The sequence below is a fragment of the Dermacentor albipictus genome, chromosome 2, assembly GCF_038994185.2.
Source record: "Dermacentor albipictus isolate Rhodes 1998 colony chromosome 2, USDA_Dalb.pri_finalv2, whole genome shotgun sequence".
NCBI classification, from domain to species: Eukaryota; Metazoa; Arthropoda; class Arachnida; order Ixodida; family Ixodidae; genus Dermacentor; species Dermacentor albipictus.
The window spans coordinates 101,601,208-101,618,966 of NC_091822.1; the positions used below are offsets into that span (position 1 = coordinate 101,601,208).

At 45.3% G+C, this 17,759-nt stretch overlaps 1 protein-coding gene and 1 pseudogene across 3 annotated transcripts in view; both read left to right on the plus strand.

Annotated features, from left to right (window-relative positions):
* The first annotated feature begins 275 nt into the window (after positions 1-275).
* LOC135911676 (uncharacterized) overlaps positions 276-17,759 on the plus strand; it is a 72,648-nt gene continuing 55,164 nt past the window's right edge. For 2 of the 3 annotated variants that reach the window (XM_065444017.2, XM_065444020.2), the window contains exon 1: positions 276-458. The gene's annotated coding sequence lies outside the window, so the exon portion shown is untranslated. Of the gene's footprint in view, positions 459-1,077; positions 1,214-17,759 lie in introns of those variants that run through there. The other variant, XM_065444018.2, reaches the window with a different exon arrangement.
* LOC135911664 (uncharacterized) lies at positions 4,738-5,952 on the plus strand (annotated as a pseudogene).

Below are 17,759 nucleotides of genomic sequence, written 5' to 3' on the forward strand. Positions count from 1 at the left end.
GGAAGGGGGAGGGCAAATGGCATACTTTGCCCTCCAACTTATGACAGCGGGAGGGCAGGGTGCCTCTCCTTCGGCCTGCCCCAGTAAATACCTCTATGACTGCGTTCTACTTGGCAGATTGCGGTAGGCAAATATCCCCTGGAGTTTGAAACAAAGCGCCCTTGTTTAAACAGAGGTGCAGGTGCTGGTTTGAGCAGTCTGCCTGCAGATGTCGCCACTATACCAGCCCGCTAGCTACACTAAACCAGACAACACAGAACGGCACCATTCGGGCGATCCCGAAGAGATTGCTATTGCAGCTCCTACACAAGATGGGAGCTGGGGTGCTTTGAGTAGACAGATGGCGCAGATTCACTGTACAATGCGCGGCCAAAATCGGATGCCGCCGCCGCGGGCGTAGCCTGAAACGCAAACTGGTTGCACCACGCTCGTTCGTCATACTTTCGTGTTCAGCGCAGGTGAGTATTCGTGCATGCCCATGTTTATATTTACCCGGTTATTAAGGAAAAAAAATAACACTTCGCAAACGACGCTACTACAGCACAGAGGAGACTGTCGCCAAGCGATGACCGGGAACACCGCGCGTTCGCTCGGTTTCCTGACTTTCCTATCATCATCGCACAGATTCGTGTTCTACAGTGAACACCCATATAACCTGATCGCGGTCTGTGCCGCAAGCTTCAGCAACAAAACATTTCTAATTTAGAAGCCCTGGGGAGGCGGGACCGCGCCGCTGAGAGCGGAGGCGGTTGTCAAATCTGACCACAATTAATCGCAGAACAGTGCGGAATCGCAGAACAAAATGACTGCGGCTTATTTCGGTTCACTCAGAATATAAGTGATAAGTGGAGTGGGCGAGTTGTGACGTGACAGCTAGGGTACCATATATAGAAGCACATGTTTGCCGATGCACTCGGTCCTGCATGCGGCGTCGACCAAGCCCTGTGGCGAACGCACGTGACTTCGTAACAGGAGAGCTGTCACGGGGCGCTCGTCGGGGACTTCCGCCTCAAAGAGCGGGGAGGCATACACGAGTCTCCCTCCATGGACTGGGAGAATAGCAATTCGTTCACGGGATACCAAACAACATGTCCTCGGTTGGGAACTGCTACGCTCTCCCCGTCAGCGTCATCACGGACCCCTAGCTTATCTCGCTCAATCTTCGGCGCACGTTCGTGCTGATTGAGCAACAACCTGCACGAGCCGGCCAAAGGTATGCGCTTGACACAACACAGTGAACAGGTCGCTCTTGGGGCAATTTCTTTTTCTCGATGTTCGTTTTACTTTGCGCAGTTTGAACCAAGATAGCTGAGCGAGAGAACTTGTTCTTTATTAGCATGTTGGTTGATAGTTGGTGAAGGCATCGTAGCGCAATTAAAGAGCACGCACGAAGTACAGAGGACCAGACACCACAGGCACTACAATGATGTGAACGAAGTATCTCTAAAGCAGTACTTTTTTGCTGCATTCTTAAAGCACTGTCCACGTTCGGGATTTTTTTTCCTTTTTTTATCTCCAGCGCATTCCAACATGTCTCGCGTACTCGTAAGCATCTTTCATATGCCATCAGCCTACATGTTCAGAAACTTGTGGTCAAATTTTGTTAGCCTAGCAGAGTCTTGTTCGTATATCTGTTTCTGTGTTAATCGCATCATGTAATTTTACTAGGTTAACATCATGAAAACACATATGCAGAAGAATTAATGAATAGAGCTTCGCGATCCTTTGGGCGAGTGTATAATTGACGCATTAGATGTACATTACGAAACCACCTCGTTCGTGCCCGCATAAAAAAAAAGGCCCCACAACAACAGGAAGTCATGATTAAGGCACACTTTTCGAGGGCAAACTAAACGAGGACGAGGAACACAAACAACAGGTCAGGCGCCCGTCCTGTTGTTTATGTTCTTCGTCCTCATTTAATTTGCGCCCAAAAGTGTGCACTAATCATGAATCAATACCAGCTAGCTCAAACCGAGATCTTACTTGAACAGGGAGGCGATCGACAACGGCTCCAGCTTTACGTTCAAGTGGCAAAAAAAACACCTAGGTGCTGTAGAAATAAACGACAATGCTTCAAGAGCATGTTGCAAGCACAAATTTAATCTGCACGCTGGTCGTGGTAAAACCAGCGAGCTTCTATTGGTAAAATTGGCTAGACTGTTGTGTTTTTTACTGTTTTTTTTTGCATGGCTGTCAGGATAAGCATACAGTACAAAGAATTCACAGCACACTATCATTTTGTCGCGCACACTAGACAAAACCAATACAATTTGAACAATGGGTTGGTACGGAAGAAAACGGACACACAGAAGTTGCCAGCCTTTTCAATTTCTTGTCAGTATATATATATATATATATATATATATATATATATATATATATATATATATATATATATATATATATATATATATATATATATATATATATGGGCATGTTCAGATAAGAACGGTAATCGAGGTCCCATGACCATTTTTTGTTTTCTATGAAATTTTTATATCTGATGGGCAAATGTGTCCACACCAAGGAATCAACCTTAGTTTTGCAAGAAACTTCGTAGTTTTCTCGGAAAAAAATCGTATGTCACAAGAGGTGGAGAACGTCGTTTTTGCCACTTCGCAAAGTTGCAAGTTTGGAGCATCACTGCATCCAGAATAAATTTTTTACGCACATAAGTATTTTTCTGTTATCTCTTTGTAACATGTGCTATACGAACAAATAAAAAAACATTTTTTCGCTGACTTAATCTTCTAAATGAAAAATCCCAAACTTCGCTTCCGGAGCTATTCGGTGGAAACAAGGCACTTTTCAGGGCAGCCTCAGGGCAAGATGCGTAAAGATATCTATACTTAATCTTTTTCTCAATATTTTCCAGCTACTTTTACTCACTTTAGACAAGTTTTGTAGTTCTACACTTGACAGATATTTTTCAATATGGCCTCAAATTCGGCCGAAGTTCAAAAACGTCAAAAAAGTGACAATTTTGACTTGCATTAAAAAAAAACATCCTCATCGAATTTCATTAAAATTTGCCTGAATAATCCTCAATACTCGATAATATTAGGGTACCAAAAAAGTGTTGCATTATATTGTTTTAAAGTATGAAAATTAATACATAACTGAGTTCATGATTTCAATCCCTACGATTGCTCAGTATTTTCTCTTAGGATGCGCTATCGTGAGAAGCTGGATTTAGTATTGTCTTTTTGTGGGTAACTTTTAAACGCTACAGTTGCTGAGTTCATAAGTGTGATTCTTAAGTTTTTTTTTTTCTCTTACAATCAAAGGTCTAAAGCTCCTATTCGCTTTCGTACTCTTCTAACAGTGGGACTTAACTTACTGTAAGCATATTTTAGAACGTTATCTTGGAGTGACGTGTGCTTAGTGGTCGTTTATGCAAACATTTAATGCACCCGTCGCTACTCTCAAGATGCCTTTAACGAGCTGCCGCCGCTCCATGGATGAACCGCGCTTGGCAGCCGCTCCTATAGCTATATAACGCCCGGCGCGACCCTGAATTTCATAGCACCATGTGTGCCGCCACCGCACCGAGGCTCTAGCCGCTGCTATCATCTTTCCATCGCAACGCACGGAAAGCCCGGCGGTTATACCTCAGCCTTGGACCTTCGACCGAGACAGGCCCGATGAGCGGACGTTGTTCGGATCTCGAGTTTCGCGTGTCGTTTTGCAAGCCTGGTAGAGGGTGGGGTCGTTTTCTGTACTCACGTGGTTTCTCTGCGCTCGAGGGCTCCCACGACAAGCATACTTGGTATCTCAAGTCTCACCTCGTACGCCAGACCGAACCAGCGTCAGTGTCGACGGCGGGCAGCCTGTGTTAAAAATCCATCCATCCATCCTTTTTTTGGAAAAGCAGCCCTCGGCCCTGTATCCGTCACCTGCTCTTCTGTCCCACGATAATCTTCGGAAGCGGTGAGCTTTCGCATTCATGATGAGATTTCCGCGGCGAACGTTTTGTGCCGACTACTCAGAAAGGCACAAACAGAGAATTGAAAAAGGACGTAATTTTCGCAGTGTAAAGACACTCAATGTCGCTGCTCTCAAAAAAGTCCTACTTCCAGAAGAAGCTCTCCGAGTACGAGAAAGTGACTTCATCTGTCAGAATTGTTACCGTCGGTTTAAGGAAGACATAGATAATATGCAGGCAGAGTCGACCGAAACATTCGAAGAATTCCGCCCTGGAGAAGAAATCGTAGAAAATTTAAACTCCAGTGTCAGCCTTACCTCCGGAATCTCGCCCCTAAAGCCACCGAGCACTCTAAAAAAACGCCTCAGACTTTCCTATGCAAAGCGAAAGCAGGAAGAGGTGGCCAGATCTATGGTGACGAAAATACTATCAGGGATACAGGCAGCATATAATATCCCAGAGACTTTGCGTGCGCCGCAAGAAAAGTGTGCGCAATGCAGCAGGTGGGAAGACAACCTACATGCTGCCTACAATAGGTGTACGTCCTTTCAAGAGCGTTGCCAGCTGCTGACACTACTACCACGTAACCTAACTGTGAAATATGTGCAGGAAGTTATTCCAGAGGCAACGAGGTACGTTATTCAAAAATCGAAGAAGATGGTGGATGAAGAATGCGTATGGTCAACACAGGAGCGATATACAAGATGTAAGCTACAACTCGAAGACATTACCACCGTTTTAGTATATTACACCATGGATGAACTTGATTGCTCTAGACAGACACCGAACAAAAAGGATGTCGTGAGAATCGAAAAGGAGGGAGAGAAGGAATGGGTACCTAAACGGTTCATGACGCGGTCCTTGCGAGAAGCATTCCGCCTCTACAAGCAAGCTCACCCTGCCTCCCAGGTTGGCTTCACAAAATTCATATCCTTGCGTCCTAAGTGGGTGAAATGCTCGCCACAGTGGCAAGTGTGTGTTTGCGTGTGCTGTGCAAACTTTCAGTTGTGCCTCGTGGGACTGCAGAACGCCTCCGGAAGGTCGCTTTCTCCCGATGATATGCAGAGTCTCTGCGTATGCCAGGAACCTACTGCGTCATGTTTCCTCAGGAATTGTGAGCACTGTCCACAAGATGGCATTTTCACTTTGGAAAATTTTGATATGAGCAGCGAGGACGAGGTGTTGATTGCTTCATGGGAATACGGCGAGCTAGTTAAAAAAACTATGACCGCTTCATCATTTATGAGAGAATTTCTAAGAATGACCATGAAATGGATTCCCCACAACTATATCAGATCTGTGCAAGCAAAAGCAATACATGATGAAAAACAGAGCTGCGAGAGAGGTGCAATTGTTTTGCATTTTGATTTCGCCGAAAACTGGACAGTTGTGCTTCCAGACGCAGTACAAGCGTACCATTGGCAGAAAAAGCAGGTCACCGTGTTTACCTGCGTTGTCACGTCAAGAAAATCGACTCGGAACTACGCCGTTATTTCCGACGATATGTCTCATGATTCAGCTCATGCATGTTTGGCTCTGTCAAAAATCAAAGCACACCTGGAAGACAACGCGCCAATCTACACCAAGATAACACATGTGAGTGACGGGGCTCCCGCTCACTTCAAGAATAAATATAAGTTTCATGATGCTACAACGCAGTGAATGTCAAGAGACTAAATGGATGTTTTCGGCCACTGGACACGGCAAAAATGCTTGCGACGGCGTTGGTGGGCTTGTGAAACATCGAGCATCACACCACAACTTGCGGAAGCCTGCAAGTGAGGCCATACAAACAGCCAGCGGCTTCGTGGACGCAGTTCAAGGAACGCTAAAGAACATCACCATTCTGGAGCTCCCACAGAGGGAGCTTGCAGACTTTCGCGAAATGAAGAAGGAAGAATGGAAAACGGCAAAGAAAGTGCCTGGAGTTCAGACACTCCACATGTGGAAGTACATTAAATCAAATGAAGGCAGTGCATCCTACGTGGCATCCACCGCTGCTTGGGAATGGAAGAGACTGTGATCTGGTTTGTACTTCGGGCTGGACAATGTAATGTGTGCATACCGAAGTCAACTGCTGCCGTTTATTGTTACGATTTTCTGAATTGCAATCTGCACATAAACGGTATGCCATTTGTAAATTGTATCCCGATTAAAACTCCTGCTGATTAAAAACCTTGCAGATAAATTGTCCCCTTCCGAAGACGACGTTTTGTCTCCTGACTGTGCCCTGTCGAACCGTTGAACACAGAGGTAAACAGATGCAGGTGCGGAAACGTCGGCTTCAGAAACACATTAATATTCATTTTAATATATAAAAACTTTTCTAAGCACCGATAAATGAGCTAATATTTTTAAAGAATCGATTACATACCAATGTACCTTACGATGACAAATTAGGCAATACAAAAAACGTTTGACCGCCGCCAGCCAGTTCTTGACACATCAGGTGGAATAGCGAATTTATTCCCATTTTGACGCATCAAGAACGCCGCTAACAAGCGAGTAGAAGCTCTACAAACATTGAGGATGGTTCGGATATTGTTGTAAATAATATGTAACCAAGTTCAGTAAGTGCTAAAACAAATTTCTGAGAGTTACTATTTCTAAGAGGCAGTAATAAGCAACTCTAGATAACAAAAACATGAACTAAGTTTTGTATTCATTTTCATACTTTAAAACAATATAATGCAACACTTTTTTGGTACCCTAATATTATCGAGTATTGAGGATTATTCAGGCAAATTTTAATGAAATTCGATGATGATGTTTTTTTTAAAATCCAAGTCAAAATTGTCACTTTTTTGACGTTTTTGAACTTCGGCCGAATTTGAGGCCATATTGAAAAACATCTGTCAAGTGTAGAACTACAAAACTTGCCTAAAGTGAGTAAAAGTAGCTGGAAAATATTGAGAAAAAGATTAAGTGTAGATATCTTCACGCATCTTGCCCTGAGGCTGCCCTGAAAAGTGCCTTGTTTGCACCGAATAGCTCCGGAAGCGAAGTTTGGGATTTTTTATTTAGAAGATTAACACAGCGAAAAAATGTGTTTTTATTTGTTCGTATAGTAAATGTTACAAAGAGATAACAGAAAAATACTTATGAGCAGAAAAAATTTATTGTGGATGCAGTGATGCTCCAAACTTGCAACTTTGCGAAGTGGCAAAAACGACGTTCTCCACCTCTTGTGACATACGATTTTTTTCCGAGAAAACTAGGACGTTTCTTGCAAAACTAAGGTTGATTCCTTTGTGTGGACACATTTGCCCATCAGATATAAAAATTTCATTGAAAACAAAAAATGTTCATGGGACCTCGATTACCGTTCTTATCTGAACATGCCCATATATATATTACAAGGAAAACGAAACTGACAAAGAAGCTGACCTAGACAACTAAAGAGCTTTTGGGGAAAATCAAAAAGGGGGTTACTCAACCTTGGTCTACGAAATACAGAAAGTAAACGGTGAGCACACACACACACACACACACATATATACATATATATATATATATATATATATATATGCGTGTGTGTGCGTGTGTGTGTGTGTGTGTGTGTGTGTGTGTGTGTGTGTGTGTGTGTGTTTGTGCTCACTGTTTACTTTCTGTATTTCGCAGGCCAAGGTTGAGTGACCCCCGTTTTTATTTTCCCAAGAAGCTCTTGAGTTGTTGAAGCCCGTTTCTTTGCCTGCGCTGAAAGCCGATTCGTGGTTTTGCGATATTTCTTTTCAGCGCTGCTGACGCGAGCGTGCGATTGTGCATCACCTTGCGTTGAAAGCGCTCTGACGGCTGATACCCGCGCTATTTACGATATCTATCCGGCGGCGTCGACCGGATCCTTGCATAGTTTCGGATTCCTTCGTGCACTTAGGTTTTCTCTAAGTTTTTTTTTTCTTTTTCTTGCATACAGAACTTCTGTGTGTCGATGGCTATCGGTGTAGTTCATTCTGCTTGTATTCATTCATTCATTGTAGTTCATTCTGCTTGAAAAGCCAGCGGCTCACAATAGTGAGCCGCTGGCTTTTCGCCGCACGACTGGCCGTTTGAGGCACTTTGCATGTATTCGCGGGCTTCTTTCACGCTCGGAAAAACACTTTCTGTAGCACGTATTGAGCAACAGAAAGCTGTAGCGGGAGTTTTTCATGTTGCTCTACAATTTTCTCATTGACAGTTTTCATATAATTATAATATTTGGGAAGTTGAATAAATTGTTAAGGCTAGATATGTAATTACTCGGAATGCAAAAAGTAATCACAGTATCACCGAAGCGACAGCAAACAACATTACCTTTCTTCTGTGCTGCTACGTGGCGTTTGCGTGTTTTGAAATCTCCGTGCACGATAGTTGCGGCACCCTGTATGTGCATATATATATATATATATATATATATATATATATATATATATATATATATATATATATATATATATATATATATATATATATATATATATATATATGATTCAACATTTTAGCGTGTGTGCCAGTTTACTAGTTTAATTTGCGGTGTTCCACAGACCTGTGGCTGTACATGTATCACCTGTCACGTGGATCCTCCTTGTCTAGTTTTTCAAAGCGCAGATCAAAACGTTGTCATGCGTGTGCAATAATAATGTGCTGCGAGAGTTCTAATGCGCACCGCTGCAAAAGTCCAGGGCCGAATAGAAACCTTACATTCGAATCTGGAACGTGTTAATTCTTAAACATCTTTCGCGGCACTCTACACTTTGGCTCGTTGGGCTGTCCTTAAAGGAAATAAAGGTATTGCATTCTTATTTATTTATTTATTTATTTATTTATTTATTTATTTATTTATTTATTTATTTATTTATTTATTTATACAGTTTCCTACAGCGCCCTTCTGGGCATTAGTTTAAGGGGAAGGTATGAAACGCAAACTGCATTGATGTCCTGCATATACAAAATACATACAAATACTCGTTTACATTTTATTCAGAGGTATTTCATGCTACACTTCCCTGTTGTGAGATCTCTGTCGTTAAAACACGGTGCTTCAAGTTGATTCGTTACTGCTTAGCATCGACTGCGTGTTCGTTATGATCCAACAATATTGAGGACTCTAAACGCGCTTTTGCTCAGATAGACAATCGAGTGGCCCTAATCAGAAGCTATCAGTATACCGACGGCTTCTAATAAGCATTGAATCACGCTGTTTTCTGTAAACGTGGTCTTCCTGACGATAACCCGTAGTCTACAGTGCATAGAGCAGTGTTTGGAGAGGGTTTTTTTTTTCTGGAATGCTTCTATCTAGACCTTGTGACCTTGCACACATATCTGACCCGCTCAATGAAATCATTTGCACTACTTAAGTATGCTTCTTTCATGAGAAATCAGAGAGACCGCAACAACAAAAAAAACAAGGTTTCTTTTACCACGGTATTTAGTCAGATCTGTAGCGCTTGTATTTTGTGGGTGATGTGACGGGTAGTAGCGTGCCCACCACTTCTTCCTTTAGGGCACAGCTCTTAGGCGTCCATTCCTGCGGTGAGCGGCGGCGTTGCCCCTCGTTACCGAGCAATCGAGCGCAGCGCAGGATGAAAGCGAACGCGGAGTGCAGCTGGAGATGAAAGACGGTGTCAGCGATGAGAGCGCGAGGAGGTAAGCGGAGGTGGAGGGTGCAGCTGAAAGACGAGGCAGAAAGCAGGGGAGGAGGGTATGGCGAAAGCGTGAGAAGAAAAGCGCAGTGCCGCGCAAGACGGACCCTTCGGCGACGATGGATACGACGAGATGGAGCCATCGTAGCGCGTGTTGGCTGGGTGGTCCTCTGCGGCGGCTTCTGTGAGTCGCGCCCACGCGTCACCCACGCGCTGCGTCTCGACATCTCCCGATTAGCGAGGCAGTGGCGCCGCACTTCTCTCCGTTTGAAACGTGCCACGCGAGACAGATTAAAAGAACGTATAGAGCTCCTCTCAAATTTCGCAGTAGGGAGTAGGGCAATAGTCGGTGAATTTTTCAGTAACCGATTACATGTAGCCAGTTATCTTACTGGCAACAGAAACGTAACGGGTGCCCCAGCTTTCAGAACCTGAATTTCTTGAAAACTACAGTCGAACGCCCGAGATCGTGTCAGGCAGCAGCCTCGCGAATGAGCACGTTCGGATAGGCAGGTCATGGGACTCAGTATCTGTTTCTTCGTTGAACCGGCTGGTGCTGCTATGTCTCGATGGTAAAGGCCAATTAGGGTGCTAATGCCAAGAAATCCCCACATGGACCCCTCGATTTCTATTCGCGTCACTATCGAGAGTCATGGTAACTTGAGTTCTGCCGTACATTTTTTTTTTTAGCTTTTCATTGCCCCAACAGGGAGCGTCTTTCCGGCTCCCATCAACAAGGAAGCGCTGCGCTTTGATAGAGAAAGCAGATGCCAAGCAACGACAATCTTTTTTTCTTCCTTTCTTTGCTTCCCTTCTTTTCTGTCATCTTCGATCGGATGGGTTTGGTGACACGTTCAGCATAAAATTGCTAGTCTGCATCTTTTTCTGCGTATTTATGTGCGCCGTTTGTTTGTACGATGTCCATACTAACGTTAGCGGAGCTGTTATAAGAAAAAAATGAAGAAAAATATATTCTGAAAGATACGGTAGTAGGACCTACTGTTTTCGGTCGTAAGACCTAGGACGAACGCATACCATGGGTTTTCTAATTGTATCTCGCATCACGTCTTTCTTTTTTCATTATTTCTTCGTTCAGCTTCGGAACGTTAGCTGGGACAAATGGTATAGTTACGCCTATAATAGTAATAACATTTCATAACAGCATGAACGTCTTAAATGAAAAGACTGATGTGATCATCTGTCAAGGATTTCGAAGACTGAATAATATACGTAGACAAAGATCCATTTTTGAGCATTTCCTGGTATTACCATCACGAATGACATTAAACACAAATTCATGTCTCTATTTCTTAGTGAGTCTTAACGTTGCGTTATTGTATTTTACTCGATCGCAAGCTTCAACCGTCAGTCCCGCTTGATAGAGTAATCCCACCCTTCCCCAGCTGCTGCTGTTTTTTTTTTATGATCGTTAAGACCTCTAGGTTTGTGTTTAATCTGACTATGAAAGTAGTTTAATTAAGGGACTCGGCAAACGCTGCTAGCAGACTTGCAGACGTTACAGAAAACAAAGTAAGCGATTACAATAACAAATACTTCATTCTTAGATATGCAAGAATGAATATTTATATGTAATTAAATACAGTTACCAATTACTGCTCCTCCGCAAATAATTGAGGAATTCCTCAAAAGCAATCATTATTTCCGCGTTGCTTTCCTCGGAACGTTTATTACCGTTGCATAGATACAGTAAACACAGCAAAATGGCTTGGCACTTTCGGTGTGTCCTCTGCAGCCATTGCTTACGTTTACATTTACATCGCTTACGTTTTAGTGCATACATTGCTTATCTGCACTAAAAATTGCTTTTACGAAATTTCGTAAGCCATCGTTCATCGTTTTTACTGAGAACACGTCAGCAGCGACACGCAAAAACTCGCTGATAGGAAGAAAAAAGACGCGGAAATACATTGGGCTTAGCCAGTTCGCCCGATGTGCGCGCTAAGGGGTAGGGCCGGTGTTGTAACTTATGCAGATCTTGCGCAAAAGCTCGTCGTTACTTGGCATCTGGTTTCTCCTTGAAGCGCATCACTTCATTGTTGCTGGGACTTGGAGAAGACGCTCGCGGTTGGACCTAGGAAAAGCTAAACAAAAAATTACGGCAGAGCGTGCGATGACTGTTGGCGGTAATGCGAATGGCAATCGAGGGGTCCGTGTGGTATTTTCCTTGCATTAACATCCCAAGTGACCTTCGCTACCGAGTCGTATACCAGTGCCGACCGGTTCAATCAGGAAACAAATACTGAGTCACGTGATCTGCCCGTCCGAACGTGCGCATTCGCGAGTCTGCCGCATGGAATGACCTCGGGCGTTCTACTGCAGTGTTCGGCAAATTCAGGTTCGGAAAGCTGGGGCGCCTGTTACATATTGTGTCGTCAGTAAAATAACTGGCGACATGTAAATGGTGACTGAAAAATAAAGTAATTGCAGCAACCGTTACAGTGTAAACAAAGTAATCGCTAATTTACAAAAGTACAAAGAAATTGAATTCATTACGTGCTATTAATTACGTGTAATTTCTTACGTGCAAGTCCGCCTTATAGAGGGCAGTAAAGTAGGTCTGCAATGGCCTGGCTGTGACGTCAAGGTGTCTTCATGCAGAGCGTGAGAAGCATTGATACGTGATATATATATATATATATATATATATATATATATATATATATATATATATATATATATATATATATATATATGTATATATGTATATATATATATATATATATATATATATATATATGTGTGTGTGTGTGTGTGTGTGTGTGTGTGTGTGTGTGTGTGTGTGTGTGTGTGTGTGTGTGTGTGTGTTACGATATTACCTGGCCGAACCACCATACGATTATGAAGCACGCCGTAGTGCTGGACTCCTGATTATTTTTAACCACCGGTGGTTTATTAATGTGCACTCAATGAATGTACAGGAGCGTTTTTTGCAGTTCACCTCAATCGCAATGCAGCCGCAACGGATCGAATCGAACATCAAACCTCGAGCTGAGCAGCGCGACCGTGTAGCTACCGCGGCGGCTCGCGCAACAATCAGTGCGACAATAGAGCGTGTAGAACTTGCCACGTATACCGCGCCGAAAATTGAAACGCGAAGAATTTCAAAGCGCCTCCAATGAGTTGTTTTGTTTGCAGCTTCACCTGCATTTGTAACACCGGCTTAATGCAGACTCCAAAGCATGCGCTTGGAACAAATCCATGATTGAAAGCGGCTACCGAGGGATTGCACGTCGCACTGTATGACGTGTTATCAGACGTAAAAGGAGTTAGTTGCTGTTTGTTGGTCTTTACGTTTCAATTTCTCATCACTGTACAGTGCATCTCACGTGAAAAGTCTATTCTGTACCTGCGCTATTATAATGTTTGTTCCTTCCTGCTTTTTGTTCCTTCTTTCTTCACCGACGAAAACGAACAAAGATAAATAATGAAATAAAACGTCAATGATAATTCCTTTTTTATTTAATATCTTAGCCGTCATATAACCGACGACGTAATTACTTTGAAGTGGCGTGTCTGTGATCTCTGCATGGCAACATGGTAGCGACCACGCTTCAAGTTTATCACTTACGTTATTCCAAACTGATGCGAAGATAACTGTTTGAGGCTAACTTATTCATGACGGTGCATAGTGGTAACGGTGGCGATAATGATCACAGACATAGTGCCTGGCGGTAAGAGGTTTCTTCATACCAAGGAGGAGGAGACAAAGGAGGGAAAAGACAGGGAGGTTAGCCAGTGTAAGTACCGGCTGGCTACCCTGTGCTGGGGATAGGGGTAAAGGGAATAAAAGGAGAAAGAAGAAGAAGCGGAAAAAAAAAGAAAAAAAAAGGAAAATTCACAGAGTAACGCGAAACTACGCTCTACAACGTTCAAAGGCGGTCACACAATTCGCACGTCCTTAAAAACTTCAACAAAGCCCTTAAGGCCTTCAGTGCCGAAGCCCGTCTGGACCAATGTCCTAGAGCTTTTTCCTCTGTAAAGGGGCGATTGTCCAGTTTTGCGAGAGCGGTCACAAGCACTGTTCTTCGCACTGCGTAACGGGGACAGTCACAAAGGAGGTGTTCAATCGTCTCCTCGCAGCCGCAGGTGTCACAAGTAGGGCTGTCGGCCATTCCGATACGGAATGAATATGAGTTCGTGAACGCCACGCCGAGCCACAGGCGGCACAGAAGTGTTGCTTCCGCTCGTGGCAACCCTGGTGGTAGGCGGAGTTGCAGACGTGGATCCAATTTGTGGAGACGTGCGTTCGTGAAGTCACTGGTGTTCCACAGATTTTGTGTAAGCTCGCGGGCGAGGGAGCGAAGACTTGTGGCTGCATCTGTTCTTGACAGTGGTATGGGTATAATCTGGGCGCCATCATGAGCCGACCGGGCAGCGTCGTCCGCACTGTCATTTCCTGAAATTCCACAGTGACCCGGTATCCACTGGTAGATGATGTTATGTCCCTTGTTGATTGCGTGATGGTGGAGTAGTCGGATGTCTGCGACTAGTTGCTCATTAGGTCCATGTTTGAAAGGGGACATCAGACACTGAAGAGCTGCCTTTGAGTCACATAAGATGGACCATGAATGTGATGATTTCTGAACGATAAACTCCAGAGCAGCACGGATAGCTGCGAGTTCTGCAGCCGTCGATGATGTAATGTGAGATGTCTTGAACTTGAGGCTGACGCACTCTGTGGGAATCACCACTGCTCCAGCTGAACTATTAGAGGATACAGAACCGTCAGTGTAAACGTGGATGCGTCCTCTGTGTTGTTCATGTAGCACTGAAAGCACGGTTTGTTTGAGGGCAAAAGTTGACATCTCTGTTTTCCTTTTGATACCGGGAATAACAAGGACAGCCTGGAGTGGATGGAGGCACCACAGCGGTTGAGATGGTCGTGCTGCAGGCGTGAAGTTTGACGGTAAAGTTCCATTGTTGGCGGCAATAATCTTGCTAAACGCTGAACGAGGTCGAGCGGCAGGAAGGGAGGCGAGATGATGCGATGGAAGTCGGGCGAAGTGCCTGATATGCATCCTCAAAGTGTCGACTTGAAGATACGTGTTGATAGGGTGGTCATGCGCGATGGCTATTGTTGCTGCCGTGGACGCACATCTAGGAAGACCAAGGCAAATTCGCAGAGCTTGAGCTTGTACAGATTGGAGGGCACGGAGGTTGGTCTTGCCGGTCCCACCCAGTACAGGTAAGCTATAGCGCAGGAGACCGAGGAACAGTGCGTTATAGAGTTGGAGCATCGCACTCACAGACGCACCCCATGACTTTCCCGCAAGAAATCTGAGCACGTGGGTTATCATGACTAATTTCCTTTTTAGGTAGGAGATATGAGGACTCCAGGAAAGGTCTCGGTCTATTATCACTCCTAGAAAGCGGTGCGTCTTCTCGTAGGCAATTGGCTGTCCATTAATTCTGATAACGTATGGTTTCATTGCTTTACGCGTGAAAGCGACTATAGAGCACTTCTCGCAGGACAGCTCCAGACCTCGTGCTCGAAGATAACCTGATATTAGTGTGGCCGCTTTTTGAAGTCTGGCGCGCACCTGAGGACGCGTCGCTCCTGATGACCAAATGCATATATCGTCTGCATAGATCGACACATGGACGGATGCTGGAAGGGTATGAACCATGTCGATGAGCACCAGGTTAAATAGAGTGGGGCTCAAGACTCCGCCTTGTGGTACGCCTCGGTAGGTTTTGCGTTGTGATGACGCACCGTCCTCTGTTTGCACAAAGAATGACCTGTCCTTCAAGAAGCTGGATATCCACCGAAAAACAAGGCCGCCTAGGCCGACATCACCCAAGGCGTCCAGGATGGCTTGATGGGTTACGTTGTCATATGCGCCTTTAACATCCAGGAACATCGCCGCTGACAGCTTCCTGAGGCTTTTTTCGTGCTGAACAGACGAGACAAGATCTATGACGTTGTCTATAGAAGAGCGTCCGCGTCGAAAGCCTGCCATAGCGTCAGGATATAACTTGTAATGTTCTAGATACCACTCTAGACGCGTCAGCACCATCCTCTCCATCACCTTTCCTAGACAACTGGCCAGAGCAATGGGACGATAAGACGCCACGTCTAGGGGTGATTTACCTGGCTTGAGCAAAGGCACAAGGCGGCTGGACTTCCATGCAGCTGGAACTTCTCCTTCACGCCATGAATTATTGTACACGTCTAGAAGTGCATGCCGGGCTGTGTGACCGAGGTTTCCAAGAGCTGCGTATGTCACCCCGTCAGGCCCAGGCGATGAGGAACGTCTGCACGCTGCCAACGCCGCCTGCAACTCCTCGATGGAAAACAGATTGTCCATACGAGAATCCCGCGAGATTGGAACATCACGGGGATCATGTGTAGCGAACGATGGCGGTAGACCAGCGACCTTGACACAGAAGTCGTCCGCTACGTCGAGCTCTCTGCGACCTTGGTAGAGAGCCAGGCATTTGAAGGGGTGGCGTTGTTGCGGTGATGTTCGAAGACCACGCACTGTTCTCCATATATGTGACAGGGGTTTATGCGGATCAAGGGTATCACAGAAGGTTTTCCATCTTAGAGACTGCAGGGCGTTGATCCGACGCTGGATCTTCTTCTGTATGCGTCTCGCCTCCCTTAGGTCGTAGATGGACTTGGTGCGCCTGTACCTTCTTTCCGCGCGACGGCGGATTGCTCGAAGCCGCTCCAATTCTGCTTCGAATTCAGAGAATTTAGGAATAGGCCTAAAAGATCTTGTGGCTTCTTGAGCAGCGGCGTTAATTAGCTTCTCGATGTTGCCAGGCAGACAGTCCCGGATCTCTTCGCAATTCTTCTCCATGAGCAACGTGTATTTAGGCCAGTCGATGTGATGAAGAACTGTAGTAGAGTGTGACTTGCGTATGCCGTCGATTTTAACATACGTTGGAACGTGGTCACTACCACGCGTTTCGTTGTCCGTGAACCATTTCACACTGGCACTGAGGCATCTTGAAACAAAAGTCAAGTCCAGGCAGCTGCTGTATGTCAATCCCCGCAGAAAGGTGGGACTGCCATCATTTAGGCAGCAGAGCTCATGGTCCGAAGCGAAGGATAGTACACGTCTTCCTCGACAGTCCATCTTTAAGCTTCCCCATAGCGGATGATGCGCATTGAAGTCGCCGGTAATAACCCATGGTCCAGATGTCGCTGTTAAAATTCCACCTAGTCTTGCGCTGTCAAATCGACTCGAAGGTGAGATGTAGGCACCTATGAGCGTGAGTGCGACGTTCTTGCATTTTATAGTCAAACACACATACTGATTGTTGTCATCAGGTGCCACTGGGTGTAAAACATATGTGAAATCGTATCTGATATAAACGATGACTTTGCTGCGGACGGTACAGGTGGCAGACATGAAAGCTTCATATCCTGATAGGCGGATGGCGCTCTCAACGTTTGGTTCACAAATGACAATTATTGGAAATTTGTTCTTAAAAACAAACGGACGAAGGTCCGAAATGCGCGATTTAATGCCTCTGACATTCCATTGGAAGATAGACGCTTCCTTGACCTCTTTAAGGAACGAATGTAGAGGAGCAGCCATGGTACTTCTCAAGACCGGAAAGTACCGGATACAGGGCATCCAGTATTTGAAGTGCGCCTCGAGCCGCCGGAGTGTGTATGGCAGTCAGTAGTGCTCGTAGCGTGTTCATAAGGGCCCTTATCATGGTGACAACTTGTTTGTCGTTGTCTTGGTTGCTGCCAGAAGGTGAAGCATGATTCGGCGAGCGTGCTACATCTTGTCGCTCCGCTGGTGGATCTAGCCGTGGCAATGGCGGCCACTCCTCGCTTGAGGCAATGAGATTGGAGACTTTCTGCTGAGGAACGTCGTTGCTGCTATTGCTAGTTGTATGCGGAAGTGTCTGGACTGTCAGTGGACGCGGTGCATCCTTAGCAATAGCAGTGGGTTTCCTAGAACTCCGGCGACGTGAACGTCGACGTCGCACCTTAGCGGCAGCCTCCCTGTGCGAGGAACCATCCCTGACCATTTGCCTCAAGACTTTCGCCTCATTTTTCACATGTGGGCAATTCTTCGAAGTTGCATCGTGAGAGCCCTGACAATTGGCGCACTTTTGGTTTTCTGCACGACAGGCGTCGGAGCTGTGCGACCCAGAGCACCGGGAGCACACGGCAGCGTTTGTGCAAACCGCACTAACGTGCCCTATCCTTTGACATTTCCTGCACT